At 45.1% G+C, this 14,519-nt stretch overlaps 1 long non-coding RNA gene across 1 annotated transcript in view; it reads right to left on the bottom strand.

Moving 5' to 3' along the window:
* Nucleotides 1-6,694: 6,694 nt before the first annotated feature.
* Nucleotides 6,695-14,519, bottom strand: part of LOC127665066 (uncharacterized) — a 70,174-nt gene continuing 62,349 nt past the window's right edge. The window contains exons 3-4 of the long non-coding RNA XR_007973311.1: nt 8,214-8,332; nt 6,695-7,308 (exon numbers count right to left, since the gene is read on the bottom strand). This is a non-coding gene — a long non-coding RNA (uncharacterized LOC127665066). The remainder of the gene's footprint in view (nt 7,309-8,213; nt 8,333-14,519) is intronic.

Below are 14,519 nucleotides of genomic sequence, written 5' to 3'. Positions count from 1 at the left end.
TATACAGAGAAACCCTGTCTCAAAAAGTCAAAATAATAATAATAATAATAATAATAATAATAAAAATTTTAAAAATAAAAATAAAATAAACATGTGCTTCTCAGGCCATTCCATTTGTGGAGGTTTGCTGAAGTTTTCCAATGTTGGTAAGCATGTAAAGCAACTGGAACTCCAGACACTGCGTGTGGAGATTCAAAATGGTGCAATGACTTAGGGAAATAGTTGTGTCATTTATCATGAAGTAACATAAACTTATCATGTGACCCTCCAATATTGTCCCTGTGTGTTCATCCACTGATGATGATGACTCATGCCCAGTAACGATGCTTCATGACAATGCCATTTCAGCTAATGTTTGAAAAATAAACTCAATGTCTGTCAAACAGAAAATAAAGAAAAAGGTAGCCTTGCCTAATGACACGGGACTATAATCCCAGTTACTTGGAAGTCTGTGACAAGAAGATCAAGAGTTCAAGATCTGCCTGAGCTAGAGTGAGTTCAAAGCCAGCCTGAATGGCTTAGCAAGACCCTGTCTTCTGGAGAGTAGAGGAGGCTTGGGGATGACTCACTGGGTAAAAGCACAAGCCGCACAAGCAGGAGAACCGGAGTTCAAATCCCCAGCGCTCATGCAGAAGGAGGGGCGTGGCTATGTATGCCTCCCCTGGCAGTGGGAGGGGACAAGGAGAAAGAACTGTTGCAGCTCACTGGCCAACAGCCTGCCCAGCTTCAGAATCAGTAAGGGAACTTGTCTGTAGGGAATAGGCAAAGAATAATAAAGCAGGGCACACAAACTCAAGACATGGAAATACATACCTGTACACACATGTGCACACACAGGCATACACCAAAAATACTATAATAATAACAATAACAAAACCAATAGCCAGACAAACAGAAAAGCTGGGGAATGTAACTCAACAGTACATCTCTTGTTTAACACGCATTAGACACTGGGTCTAATTCCCAGAATTACAGAAGGGAGAAAGGAATGAAGGGGAGAGATGGAGGGAGGGGGGGAGGGAGGGAGGAAGAGAAAGAAAGTTATTCCATTTAGTATGAAAAGAAATGAGCTACTTATCTAATCAACAAATGGATGAATCTCAAACTCCATTTTGCCAAATCAAAGAGAAAAGCGCGTGAAAACAGATGTTATATAATTCCACTGCCAGGAAATCCAAACTAGCGTTTACTGCAAGCTGCGGGACTACTGCAGGAGACTGACTGCCGAGGGCCATGACAGAAACTATGAGTGATTACAGTATTGTATTTTATCATTTTTTGCGATTATAGCAACAATAGAAATTTATTAAATTTCACATTTAAAATTGGTTAATTTTTGTATGTACTTTATATTACAATAAAAACAGATTTAAAAGAAATAGTTGACAAGCATGAACCATTACTCAAAAGTGATGAAAGATAACCTGGCAACTGTATCCATTCAAATGTGCTGAATGTGGGGAGTGTGTGTGTGTGTGTGTGTGTGTGTGTGTGTGTGTATTTCTTCAGGAATGCCTTCTACCTCCTTTGAGACATGGTCTCCCATTGGTCTGCAGTTCACCAATTAAGCTAGACATCTGTCCAGAGAGCCTCAGAGAAGCTCCTGGCGCCCACCTCCCACTGCTGGGATTGCAAGCATGAACAACCACACCTGGCATTTTTCTTATTCCATTTCCTTCCCTTTCCTTTCCCTTTCCTTTTTTTCCCATGGAGCCAGGGTCTCACTCTATAACTCCTGGCTGTCTTAGAACTCATTATGCAGACCAGGCTGACCTCAAACTTACAGAGCTCCATCTTCCTCTGCTCCCACATGCATGGGATTAAAGGGGTGTGGCTTTATGCCTGGTATTTTTATGTGAGCTCTGTAGTCAAACTTCTAAGCACTTTACCACCTGGGCCACCCTCCCCCAATCTCTTAGCCATTACATATTCTAATCTTATTTTTTGAGCATTTATTTTAAAAAAACATTTATCAAATTAATTTAATTAGGTCTAAAGTTCCTCCCAATTACTTTAACCTCCATCAGCATGCAAAAGAGTTTTAAAATTCCTCAGTTTCTAGTGCCTGTTCTGACTCACCCATTGCTGTGATGTATGGTTCTAATCCACAGTGTGTTCTAGCTCCTGAATAAACCATTATTATCATAATTCTTCCCCCACAGTGTTTGTTTACACAATCTCACATGTTTTGAGGTTTATTTTTTTCCACGGGTTTCACTGTGTAGCCCAGAGTGGCCTGGAACTCAGCTTTGGAAGTGCGTAGGGTCCCAGGTGTGCACCTGTTCCTCTTGCTTCCGATGGGAGCTGTGACCCCACAAGGGTGCTGGTGCACCGGCAGTGCACCTCAGGGCAGGCACTGGGAAAGCCAGGGTCAGCTCACTGTTACTATGTATGTGACCTTTTCTCCACTTTTGTTTTAATTTTTTTCTCCTCTTAGCACTTATTGGCTTTACCAAGAATTATGTTTGTTCTCAAAGCCTAGGAAGCAGGAGGTTTCTATTGGAGAACTCATGTCTTTAATTAGTTCAGAGTCACTACCCACTTTCCACTAACATTATATTACATAATATTATAATAATACTTTCCAAGGTTTTCTCTGTTATCTCTTCCTGTTACTCTTAATAGAGTTACAAAATGCACTTTTCATTGTTTTATACCCTCGTTATCTTAAACCCCCTTGTATCTTCTATCTGGTTTCTCTGCTATATTCTAGATACGCATCTAACCTTCAGCACAGTATTTTTCTCTCCGGCTGAGCTAATGCACTGCACAATCCATTCGCTGTTTTCTTTTCCTAGTGTGTGTGTTTCTCATATGTAGAAGGCCTACCCCCATTATACTGTAAGGCTTCCTCTCTTCCCAGAGTCCTCCACTCCAGGACTTGAAAACTCATGCTATTAGCACCCCTTCCTCTGACTGCTGGTTTATCTATTACCTAAAGTTCACGGGGCTTGGATCCAACTGCTTGTTGAATTTGCCTATTCTTCATCACAGTTAATTACTTCAGCATGCACTTTCGGTGCTTTTAGTCATGAGCTCATCTTTAGCAGGGCCTATTCCTGAGAATCACTGAGCTATGTTGCTGGAGTGTCACTGGCCTGTGATTTGGGATTTCAGGCATTCCAGAGATGTCTACTTGGGGACAGATTGTCGTGGTTTTGCAAATAATTCCTGAGCCATGTTTCTGAGCAGATTAAAAGTCATGTTTTGGACCTAAAACCCAAGGTCAGGCCTGAGCTGCTCTCTAGGGAACCCTTTCAGCAATCCCTCAAGCTGAGACATTTCCTTGTCTTCCCCTGAGCCAACGACAGTCCTCTGATCTCCAATCCAGTGTGCCTCAGCTGCTTGTAGGTTTCCAGTTTACATTGCTCAGATTCCAAGACCTTGTCTCCTCTCTTTTGATGGATGTTCAAATACAAGCCTCTAGTTTATTGGGACTAAAAAGGAACTCCTCTGTCAGTACTGGGCACATTCCTCTGATCCCCAGCCTTATTTCTGATGCTCACCGTCTCCGCTGTGTAGGTGTTTGAAGATTACATGTGTCCAGAATCCCTTTGTGTTTATAGCAGGACTGAGTTCAATTCTCTCCACCCATCATCTTTCTGGAAGAAGAAATACTTCTGTCCATTTAGTCATGTGGCCACCTCCCAAGAAATAGTCTCAGAGTAATCCATGGCTATGTACACAGCCCCAAAACACATTAGTAAACTGAAGCGTGTGTCCAACAATCCAGATGTTTTTGTCTACATAGTGTCAAGTGTTTGGATGAATTTTTTCAGCGCATGTGACATTTGAAAATATAACAAACTTGCATTACTTAGTACATTGCTATTTCACAAATCCAGGAATCCCATGGGTGTCACGCTGTCTCTTCTTTGTTGAGACATGTCAGAGGACATAACTTTCATTTGAACATGTTATAAAACGCCGTCATTCTCTTTTTTTATTTTTCTTACATGTACATGTGTGTGATGTGAATGGATGTGTGCATGCTTGCCTGAGTGTGTGTGGACACATGTGCGTGTGCACAGGTGTGTGAGAATAGAGATAGAGGCGGATGTTATAACTCTTCCTCTATCCCTCTACCTTATCCACTGAGCCAAGGTCTCTCTCCCTTGAGCCCAGAGCTTACCCAGGACACTAGTCTACCTAGAAAGCTTGCTACAGGGAGCCTCGTCCTCTGCCTCCTAAGTGCTGAGATTATGGGCTGGCAGACTGTCAACCTAGCATCGATGTGGGCACTCACAAACTCTGATCCTCATATTTACACACCAAGTGATTAATCATTGAGCCTCTCCACAGCCTGATAATCCTCACTGTTTTTTATTCTTTTCACAATGCAAAATTGAGTCCAACAGCATTTATCAAATTTCTAAATAAGGACTAAAAGAATGAAAAGCAATCACTCCACACCTTAGAAGTATTAAAGTCTAGTTGTGTTTATTCATTCATCGCCCTGGTCAATGGTTTTCAATAAACATAGTCTATTGGTGGGACATTTTCTTGATTGCTGATTGATGGAGGAGGGCCCGCTGTGTGGGTGGTGCCACTCCTCAGCAGGGATGTAGTCCTGGGTTGAATAAGAGAGCTAGGTGCACAAACCAGAGAAAAGCAGTTCCTCTATGATCCCTGCTTTGGTTTCTGTCTCCAGGCAGCAGAAGAGTAATCCTTTCAAAGAGCCTACTGTACCTGACTAGGCAGTTTTGTGAGGGATGAATGTTGATAAAACACTGTGTCAGGCTGCACGTCCGCCTCTCCACTGGGGTGCCAGAGTTCCACTGGCAGGCCATTCATGTCAGGTAGAACACAGTCCATGAGAAGAGGCTGAGCCCAGGCTCTTCAGGGTGAGAGGCAGCAAGATCTGGGATGGATGCTGCTTAAGACCATGAGGACTTCAGAACAGGCGGCAGGTTTCAGCCTCCCTACAAGCCAGGCAGGAAGGGGCTGACTGCGCTTGGAACAGGTCAGAATCCAGTTGGGTTCCAAATGAATGCCTAGAGTACGGACAGGCTGGAAGAGAGAAGGCCTTCTCCAGGAGATTTAGGCACGGGTGGGGCTCTTTACAACAAACCCACCCCACCACCTACTCCTTTACTCCTCTACTCACCACCACCACCACCATGATCCTTGATAAAGGAAAAAAATATTGCTTGTCTAACCTGATGTATTTAATGGAGGATGTGAATGCACATATCTAACTTCTGGAGAACCAGGGATTAAATACTTTCTGCAGGAAGGAATGCCCAGGCAGGGAAGCTCATAGGCTAAACACTTAGGGCCTATCTAGATATCTCATTACCATAGAGAACTCTTAGGCTTTTAAGCTACATGACCATTTGTAACGGTCCTCTCAATGGGGTATCATGGTTACCTGTTCCAGGACAGGTGAAGCTTAGCAGGGAGCTGGTTCCACGCCTACTGTTCTCAATTCTGTGATTCCCTGGGGTCTTGAACCTACTTCAACCTTTCCAGTTCTTCTGTCTTGGGGCATGGTCCACTTGTCCCACACACAACATGACTCACATAGATGTGTGGTCTCTCCAACACAGCCATAGCTACCATCTGTAAGATCTGCCGTGGACTCAAGGACAAGGAAGCAGAAGGGGATACTAGGGTACAAGCGTGCATCTGGAAAACCAGGCAAGCCTATCTAAATGTGGGAGCACTATATAATGCAAATCTTCCAGTCGACACCACCTCGAAAGATGAACCAACTTGATGGCTTGGACTTGGTTTTTGAAACTTAAAATCAAAAACCAAGCATCCAAATATTAACCTAGCCAATCCCCCTCCAAAGCCACCACAGTTTTACTTATGTAAACAAATCCTGTTCCCCCAAGAAGGAAGCTGGGGCTGACATAGCCTTTGTTGGAAAGGCAATTATCGTAATGAGTGAACACTAAGGAAATGGAAGGCCGCTCCAGCTGTGTTGTTGATAGACTGTAATAAGGGTGCTACCCGAGTACAGTTAATTTGCACTTTTCTCCACAAGCCTGGTGCTGCCCAAGCCACTACTACCCATAGAGCTGGAGCCTGGCTAATTACTCATGTTAATTACCCAGTCCCAGATCAAATCGCAAAGCTGGTTAACAACAGTGAAAGGCTAAGCAGCCCATGGTCTTAGAGCTGCACAGAGGCTAAGGTCGGATGGGTCAACCTTTCTGATTGGTGCATGCCCTCCTTTGAGAGGCACTAACTCTGTCAAGGGGCTGAGTTTCCTGAGAGCACCATGTCCTCCTCCCTCTCAAGTCTCTTGGGATTCTCAGAATCCCACCCCCACCCCCCACCCCAGGGTTTTCTTTTCTCTGTATAGAACATGCTAATGGGCAAAATGTTCACAAACACAACTAAACAAATTAGATCAAAATTTAAGAAGTTGGGTGTGTCGGTGTCTCAGCTCTCAGCAAGCAGAAGCAAAGATTTGAGTTCAGTGCTAGCCCATCTCCAAGAAGAAAAAGCCCAAAGCCAAAAGGCCCCAGATTCTATGGTATTTCTGTTTTTAGAGTATTCTGGAAAGCATAAGGAATAGACCAGAGGTTGCCAAAGGTGGGGGTGGGGTAGAGAGAGCTGACCACAAAGGGGAGCTTGAGGGAATTTGAGGGGTGGGGGACAATGTACTCTGGATATGATCACGAATGTAATGGACGGATATACATATCAATGTAATAAATTTGTCAAATTTTATTAAATGGTATAAATTTGTCAAAACCTGTAGAGATGTGCACTGCAAAGAGTGACTTTTGTTGTACTTTACTGTATAAAGTTACAGGGGAATTTAAGAAGAGACTGGAAGATTTGTTCTCCGCTTTTTGACAGCAGTTTGAAAAATGTGTCATTACTACCAGACATTGCTAAGGTATCTTTTTTTCCAAAAAGGAAATCTTTGAAATTCTAGCCGAAGAACACAAATGTGGGCAGGGGAGGCCTGGCCTGTCCCACTTCAGTGTAAGGAATGTCCTACATGGATCGCTTCAGAAATGATTCAGCAGGTGTGGGCCCCAAAAGCAGGGTAGCAGGGGCCAGCAATTTACACCAAGACCAATCAAGTCTTAACTCCATGACGCCAAAATACTTGGCTGCCAACTAGAAAGCACAGCCAGTGACCCAGATGTTGTGTCTCTCTGTGCCCCTCCAGTCTGTGTGACTTGAGCGGAGGCAGGTTTCAGATTGTGCAGCTGGTGCCAGGGAGTCGCCATCACCGTTGGCAGCTCTCTGCAATAATACATTTCCCCGAGTGGTTCCCCAGCTGCCTTCATTGGGGCAGCAGGGGCCGGAAGTTCTTTGTCTTCTCATGTCAACAGCTGTCGCCTGAAATGACATGTCATTGAGTTTGTGATAAGTTAGTTGTGAGCCTTACTTTTCTCCCTTAGGGGGCCTGCAGAGGAACCTCTCTAAAAGGCTTGTGCTGAGGCATCTGTGTCACAGGGTGTGTTCATTATTATGGCCACTGAAAAGCTCGAGTTTCGTGGTGAGCACACCAGAGCCCATGGACGGGTTTGCATTTGTTTCTAAGGACTTAATCAACAAGTTAAATACCCCCCTCAAGCCCACAAGTTTGATGGCAGCGTGTGAGGTGTGAGTAAGTTCTTGTTGCTTTCCTGGGAGTTATCTGATCAGGGCTGAGAAATGGGAATGTGATTAAACCAGATCTTAAGAAGTTTGCATGTCTGTGGCTGTCAAGTACACCTTTGTTGCAGAAGCAAAAGGAGACAGTCATAGAGATGGATTCCATGGACGGATGTCATCACAATGTGCCCGGCTACCACCAACTGAAAGAGTCATGCTCTGTAGGTAAGAGCTCAGCCTTGGTTTATAGATGCTATGGTACCTGTTCCTTCAAAGCTCTCCCAAGAATAAACTCATTCCGAGGGGCTGGGGAGATAGCTCAATCGGTAAAGTGCTTGACCAGCACAAGGATTCAAGTTCAGGACTCGTGTAAAAAGCTGGGCATAGCAGCACTTGTGTGTAAGTAACTCCATCATTGGAGGACGGACACATAGGAGTCTCCCAGGGCTCACAGGATCCTGGGGTCTCATCAGACCAAATGGAACTGGTGAGCTCCAGATTTCAATGAGAAACTCTACCTCAAAAGAGAAGATGGACAGCAGCCAGAGGAAAACACTGGTCACCGACTTCTGGCCTTTCCATGCACTTTGCACATGCACCTGCATACACACACACACACACACACACATGCACGCACACACACTCACCTTTCAGAAGCTTCAGCAGTTCAGCTTGCCCTTGGCCTGTCATGACTCCTCCACCATTCCTTGATCATCAAAACCCTTGGAAATGTATTGCTTCTCCCTGAAGTTCTTAGTTCCAAAGGCTTAAAGAAAATGTAGTTAGTTGAGTTCATTTTTTCCATACCAGCAGGCCTTAGTACATGTCACTGACACTTAGTACAAGTCACTGCCAGTCAGTGAGTTGACAGCCCTGGGGCCAGAGGTCAATCCAAACAGCTAAATCTGAAATAGAATAGCATGGCTCCAATCGGCAACCTCATAAGAAATAATAAGAGAGAGAGAGAGAGAGAGAGAGAGAGAGAGAGAGAGAGAGAGAATGAGAATATCAGATATTCACAGATCCTTTGGTTGTTCAACCAAGGTCAAGAAATCTTAATTTATATAAAATCTCCAAACAATATTGGGTTAAATTTCCATACATGGGAGGTGGGGACCAGCAAAGATGTCCCCTTGCTTTTCCACCATCAACTGGATGACCCTTAGAACCCTGAACAAGTAGTGGGGAGGGACATGCACAATCTTAAAGAAGCGACTTCTGGCTGTTTAAGAGTCTGCCATGGGGGAGGCAGTGACTGTTGTGCATTGGTAGACTACACTGCCTCTGTGAGCAAGAACCTGGGTTCCATTCACAGAACCAATAAATGAATGAAATTAAGTTAAACCCCTTCATTATTTGACAGTCTACATCCATCTCCCATCTAGTATGAAGGGAAGGATTCAAAGGCCTATTCAATAGCCAGATGCACGCCTGAGGATACACACCATGACACAGCTGCCTCTTCTTCCATTTCTTCAGGAATCCCTCATGGGTTCAGTCCCATCCTGGTTGCCCTCCTCTGAATACCCTAGTAGTTAATGTCTTCTTCTGATTAGGGGAGGTCCATCTTAATCCATTTGGATGGCTATAACAAAATAATCTAGATTGGGTGTTTCTTAAACAACATAAATTTGTTTCCTGAAGTTCTGAAGGCTGGGGAACTCCAAAAGGTGTCTCATCTTTGTCCTCTGGTGAATGCCATCTCTACACCGTAGATGGGACCTCTAAAGGAGTCCTCACAAAGGGACAGAAGAGACAACCCCTTTTATAAGGACACTAAATCCCAAGAAGGTCAGAATCTACATGACTTAATTAGCTCTGGCTCCTGGTGACACCACATGGCAGAGTCTGAGCCCATGGATTGTAACATGTTCTAACGTGAAACCTCATACCTGTAATTTAAAACTGTACTAGGTATCAAGTTCACACTAACAATGCCAACCAACCATAGATAAGTAAGCTAAGCAATGTATGCTATTTATTCTTGTGGTCCCTTTTCCTGACCATTTACTGAGACTTATTTTCTTTTCTCCTAACCCTGGAAGTTGAGTCCTTAAAACCTGAGTAAATAGAGACCAAGGAGATGGTTCAATTGGTAAAGAGTGTGCTCGTGCAAGCACCAGGACCTAAGTTCCATCCCTAGCTCCCCTGTAAAACTAAATCTTGGCATGATGACTTGCACCTGCAATCCCAGTGCTAGGGAGGCAGAGACAAGCAGGTGTCTGGGGTTTTCTGGCCAGCTGGTCTCAACAAATCACCAATGTGTAGGCTCAGTGAAAGAGTCTTGTCTTAAAAATGAAAGTGAAGAGAGACTAGGAAAGATATCTGACATCCACCTGTGGCCACAACACATACATACAGAGAGACATACACACATGCACCCACACACATCACACACACATGCACACACAGATATACAAATACACACTCACATGACACACACATAAGCTCATACACATGTACATACACATGCACACAAGCACATATGCACATGCATGCACACTCACATACACATACAAGTACATGCACACATGCACATACATGTACACACACACATCGACTTCCATATTCACCGTTCCCATTAAGCCTCATCCTGTTGTCACTCAGTCCGTCGGTGACTGTCTATTTAGACCCTCCCTTCCTGTTGCTCTTGATCAACATGTCATTGACTGCTCACTGCCCTGCTCCACAGGCATGGGAACGGGACAGTCTTAATTGAGGTTTTCAGTTTGGTTCTCATTCTTTCTTTGCTGGTTTCATCACAATAGCACCAGAAGTTCATTTACTCTCTTAAAGTTTCTCCGGGTTTCTCCTCCCCCACCAGAGTTGCTTTGCCTTCCCTGGGAGTCCATGTTTTCCCATGGGAACTTTGAAGTGTGCATATCCGAAGTTCAGGGTACACATCTGAGTGTTCCGTGCATCTCTTCTGAGTGAGACAAACAGGCAGCTTCTCCTCACAGTTCATCTCTGCATCTCCCATCAACGGCCCTTTGTTGAACAGAATTAAGTTCCCAGCAACAGTTTCCGGTGCTGCTCCTTCTGGCTTCTGAGAATTAAAACACTCAGCATGATCTGTTTCCAGCTATGATCGAGCGGATGATATCAGATTAATTCCCCACCGAGAACAACTATAACACTGGATTAAACACAAAGGCCAACTGTTGGAAGGCCCTGGAAAGAAACCAAAGCTGTGAGGGCCCCACAGAGGACAAAATCCTCAAGACACAAGAAATGCATTGACAGACTCCTAATGTTCAAGGCACAGATCTCACCACACCATACACACCCCACAGGTATAATACACATGCACGCCGTACACACCCACTCATACCATACACACTTCACCACACACAATTCAACACACACACACACCATGCATATACACTGTACCCACCAGCTTTCTGTCAATTTGACACAAGCTAGAGTTATCTAAAAGAAGGGAACCTCAACTGCGAAAATTACTCCATTAAAATTCAGCTGTAAGACATTTTCTTAATTAGTGATTGATGGGGAGGCCCAGGGCTGGTGTTATCCCTGGGCTGGTGCTCCTTAGTTCTATAAGAACGCTGGCTGAGCAGGTCATGATAAGCAAGCCAGTAAGCAGCACCCCTCTATGGCCTCTGCATCAGCTCCTGTCTCCAGGTTCTGGCCCTGTTTGAATTCCTGTCCTGACTTCCTTAATGATGAACAGTGCTGTGGAAGTGTAGAGAAGTATAAGCCAAAAAAATTCTTTCTTCCCCAACTTGTTTTTTGATCCTAATGTTTCATTGCAGCAATAGACATACTAAGACATATAGATACATGCAGAGAGACACACACCAACCACATTACACCATGTGCACACTCACATCACTCACACCCATACCATGCTGCCATACAATCTATATACCACATATACATATACTGTACATGTATACATACCACACACATGTATGCTATTCACACCTATATAGAATGCATGTGCACGCACACACACACACACACACACACACCACTGCTGAGTTCTCAGTCATGTGTATGCTGATATCACAGATCAAGCTCCTTAAGAGCAAGATTTAGTGAGCACCACGAACTTGGAAAGTACTTATGGAATCAGCCTGTATGGAAGGGAGGTCAGCCCCTGATGCCCCTGGAGAGAGTTCTGGAGCCGGAGAAATGCTTTTTAGAATTCTCCAGAGTCAGTACCAGGTGTCAGATGCCAACAGAGAGAGAACAGCAGCTGCCCTGGCAACAGGAAAGTGAAGGAAATCCCCAAGGAGAGCTTCCAAGTGGCAGCCCAAGCGAGTAAGGTCATGGGTCCTTCCCTCCTGGGATGTAGGTTGTCAATCACAGCAGCATCAAGCCCAGGGCTCAAGGAACTAACTGATTTAATCTGGTTTTTACAGAAGTGAAACCAACCTGGAAAGCCAGAAGTCCTGCCTTCTGCTTTGGCAAGCTAGAGATCCAGGAAAGAGGGGGTGAGGCTCAGTCTGAGTCTACGGGCTAAGAACTGCTTGGGTGGGTGTTTGGGGATGAAGGTGGGATGGCAGATAAAGCCCTGAGGAGAGCCAAGTGCGCTGAGGCAGAGGCAGATGGGTGACTGCATTCAGTCTGCCTGGGCCCTTTGTTCTCTCTGGCCTGCTGTGGTGAGCTGCTGGTTCCCAGCACTTTGGCAATGCAACCTTCCTTACTGAGTTTATCCATTCACATGCTAATCTCAGAACCTAGATAACCAGAAGGAACGCTTTATGTCCCTTCATCCAGACACAAAATTAACCATCACAGAAGCCAGGCAGGAATCACCCACTGAGGGATTGAAAGCAAATCATTAATTCCCACAGTCTTAGAGTTCTAGGAAAACAAAATCCAAGTTCAGGGTGTTCATGAGAGAAGGGCACAGATAAACACTCAAGCTTCCAGCTGAGGCTTCTGAATGGAGACAATCTCAGGAGCTGTGGTGGTTATTTTCCTCACTGGAGCAACTTACAAGAGAAAGGATTGATTGGCTCACAGTTTAGTGATCTAGACTGTAGTGGGGAAGAAGACATGGCCGCTCCGTAGTGGGGAAGGCCCAGCTGCGGAGTAGGAGGTTGCTTACTCACAGCTTGTTGTCCTTGTTCTTGTCCTGTTTGTTCAAGACAGGGTCTCACTGTGTAGCCCTGGCTGTCCTGGGACTCAACACTGTAGACCAGGCTGGCCTCAGACTCACAGAGACCTACCTGCCTCTGCCTCCCAAGTGCTTGCTGAGAGTAAAGGTCTGCTCTACTCCTGATTCGCTTGTTCACATCTTGATAGACCAGATATCAGAGAAAGAGGGAAGCCAACACTTGCCTGCTCTCCCTCTCTCTCCCTCCCTCCCTCTCTCTCTCTCTCTCTCTCTCTCTCTCTCTCTCTCTCTCTCTCTCTCTCTCTCTCTCCCATTATTCTCTTTTGGCCTCCACACTATGGGGTTATGGGATGGTACTTCCCCTATTAGGCTGGGTCTACTGTCCTCAGTTAATCCTCTCACAAAATGCCCTTGAAGACACATTCAGAAATGTCTCCTGAGAGGATTCTTACTCCAGCCAAATTGGTGATGGAAGTAATATCACAGCAAATCACCAGTCCTTAACCGTATCAGATTATTACCAAATACTTCACCAGCCTTTCTGGAAAAAAAAAAAAAAAACTTAATTGTCCGCTAAAAGGAAGTTGACGTCATCCAGGCTCCCAGAACTGTTTATACACAATGTCTGACACTCACTTTTAAGGCTGCCAGACATACCGAGACAAAGCAACAAATGGAAAATAGAAGCAGGAGAGTTCGGAAAAGATAAGTTGGAAAGAGACAGAGGGTCCAGACCTTAGCGCTGACATGGGACCTTCAAAAAATGTGATCAAGAGCACAAGAAAATAAAAAAAGATGGAGAGCTTCATCCCAGAGGGAAAATCACACCAGAAATTCAGAACTAGAGAGATTAAAACTCAATTGTTGACAACTGGACACAGGAAAGCAACTCAGAAAAGAGTAAAGAGTGTCCAGAATGAAGTGTCACAGAAGGTGAACCATGCTTTTTTTTTTTCTTCAAATTTAACAGACAACTGGAAAACAGAAATGGGTGTTTAAATAACATGCAGATCTACATGGCCACACACGTGAGGGTGGAAAAGAAGCAATAGAAACATGAGGAAAGCGGCGCTGGGCATCGCTAAGCCTGCCGGGCAAGAGCCACGCAGGGCAGCTGGAGAGTGAGGCACCGAGCCTTGCCTCGTGCTCACGGAGCGCACTCATGCTCCATCACTGCCGGGGGAAGATGAGCTTGAGCCCCGGTCCTAGGACATCGCCACCGTCATGGGTCTCGGCCCAGATGTCTTGGCCACAGATGATTTGCTATGTTCCTTCTGGGACACATTTATACTCATTCTTCCTTTTCACCGGGGAAATCTCCCCCAAGAGAATGAGGAGCTTAGAGGGAGTGAGGAGGCTCAGAGAAGCATCTTGGGCTCCACTGTAGCAGCGAGAGAGCAGATACCTGGTATCCTTGGAAGTGAACTGTGATGGGTGACCAATGAAAGAGCGGTAGAGAGAAGAAAGTTCCTGAAGAGCTAGAAGTCACAGGTGCTGAAGCCTTTCCATGGGCTTGATTTCTTTGTCTGTTTTCTGACAGCTGGTCTTGGACTCAAGAAGGGAGAATCGGCTCTTTCAGTTTCTGGGCTCCTTTGCCCCCCAGAACTCCACCATGGCCCAGTTCTGCCACATTGGGTGTTAATAGGTCTTCTGAGTTGGCCAGGGGCACGCCCTCCTTCAGCAACACAATGTCTATGGGAACATGTGTTCCAGTTTTGATGGCACACTTACAAATGACCTCAGGACACAATTCACTCCCAATTAGCATCTGCCTAAGCAGTTAAGTAATAGCAGCTGACAGTGACCTCGTCCTAAGGCCAAAGGAGCGTGGGAACCACGGGGTTTCGAATTTCAAAGAGATACAGGT

Source organism: Apodemus sylvaticus, chromosome 14, assembly GCF_947179515.1.
Source record: "Apodemus sylvaticus chromosome 14, mApoSyl1.1, whole genome shotgun sequence".
Taxonomy (NCBI): Eukaryota; Metazoa; Chordata; class Mammalia; order Rodentia; family Muridae; genus Apodemus; species Apodemus sylvaticus.
Note: the sequence above shows the minus strand (reverse complement) of the source record. Positions and strands in the feature narration are given on the sequence as shown.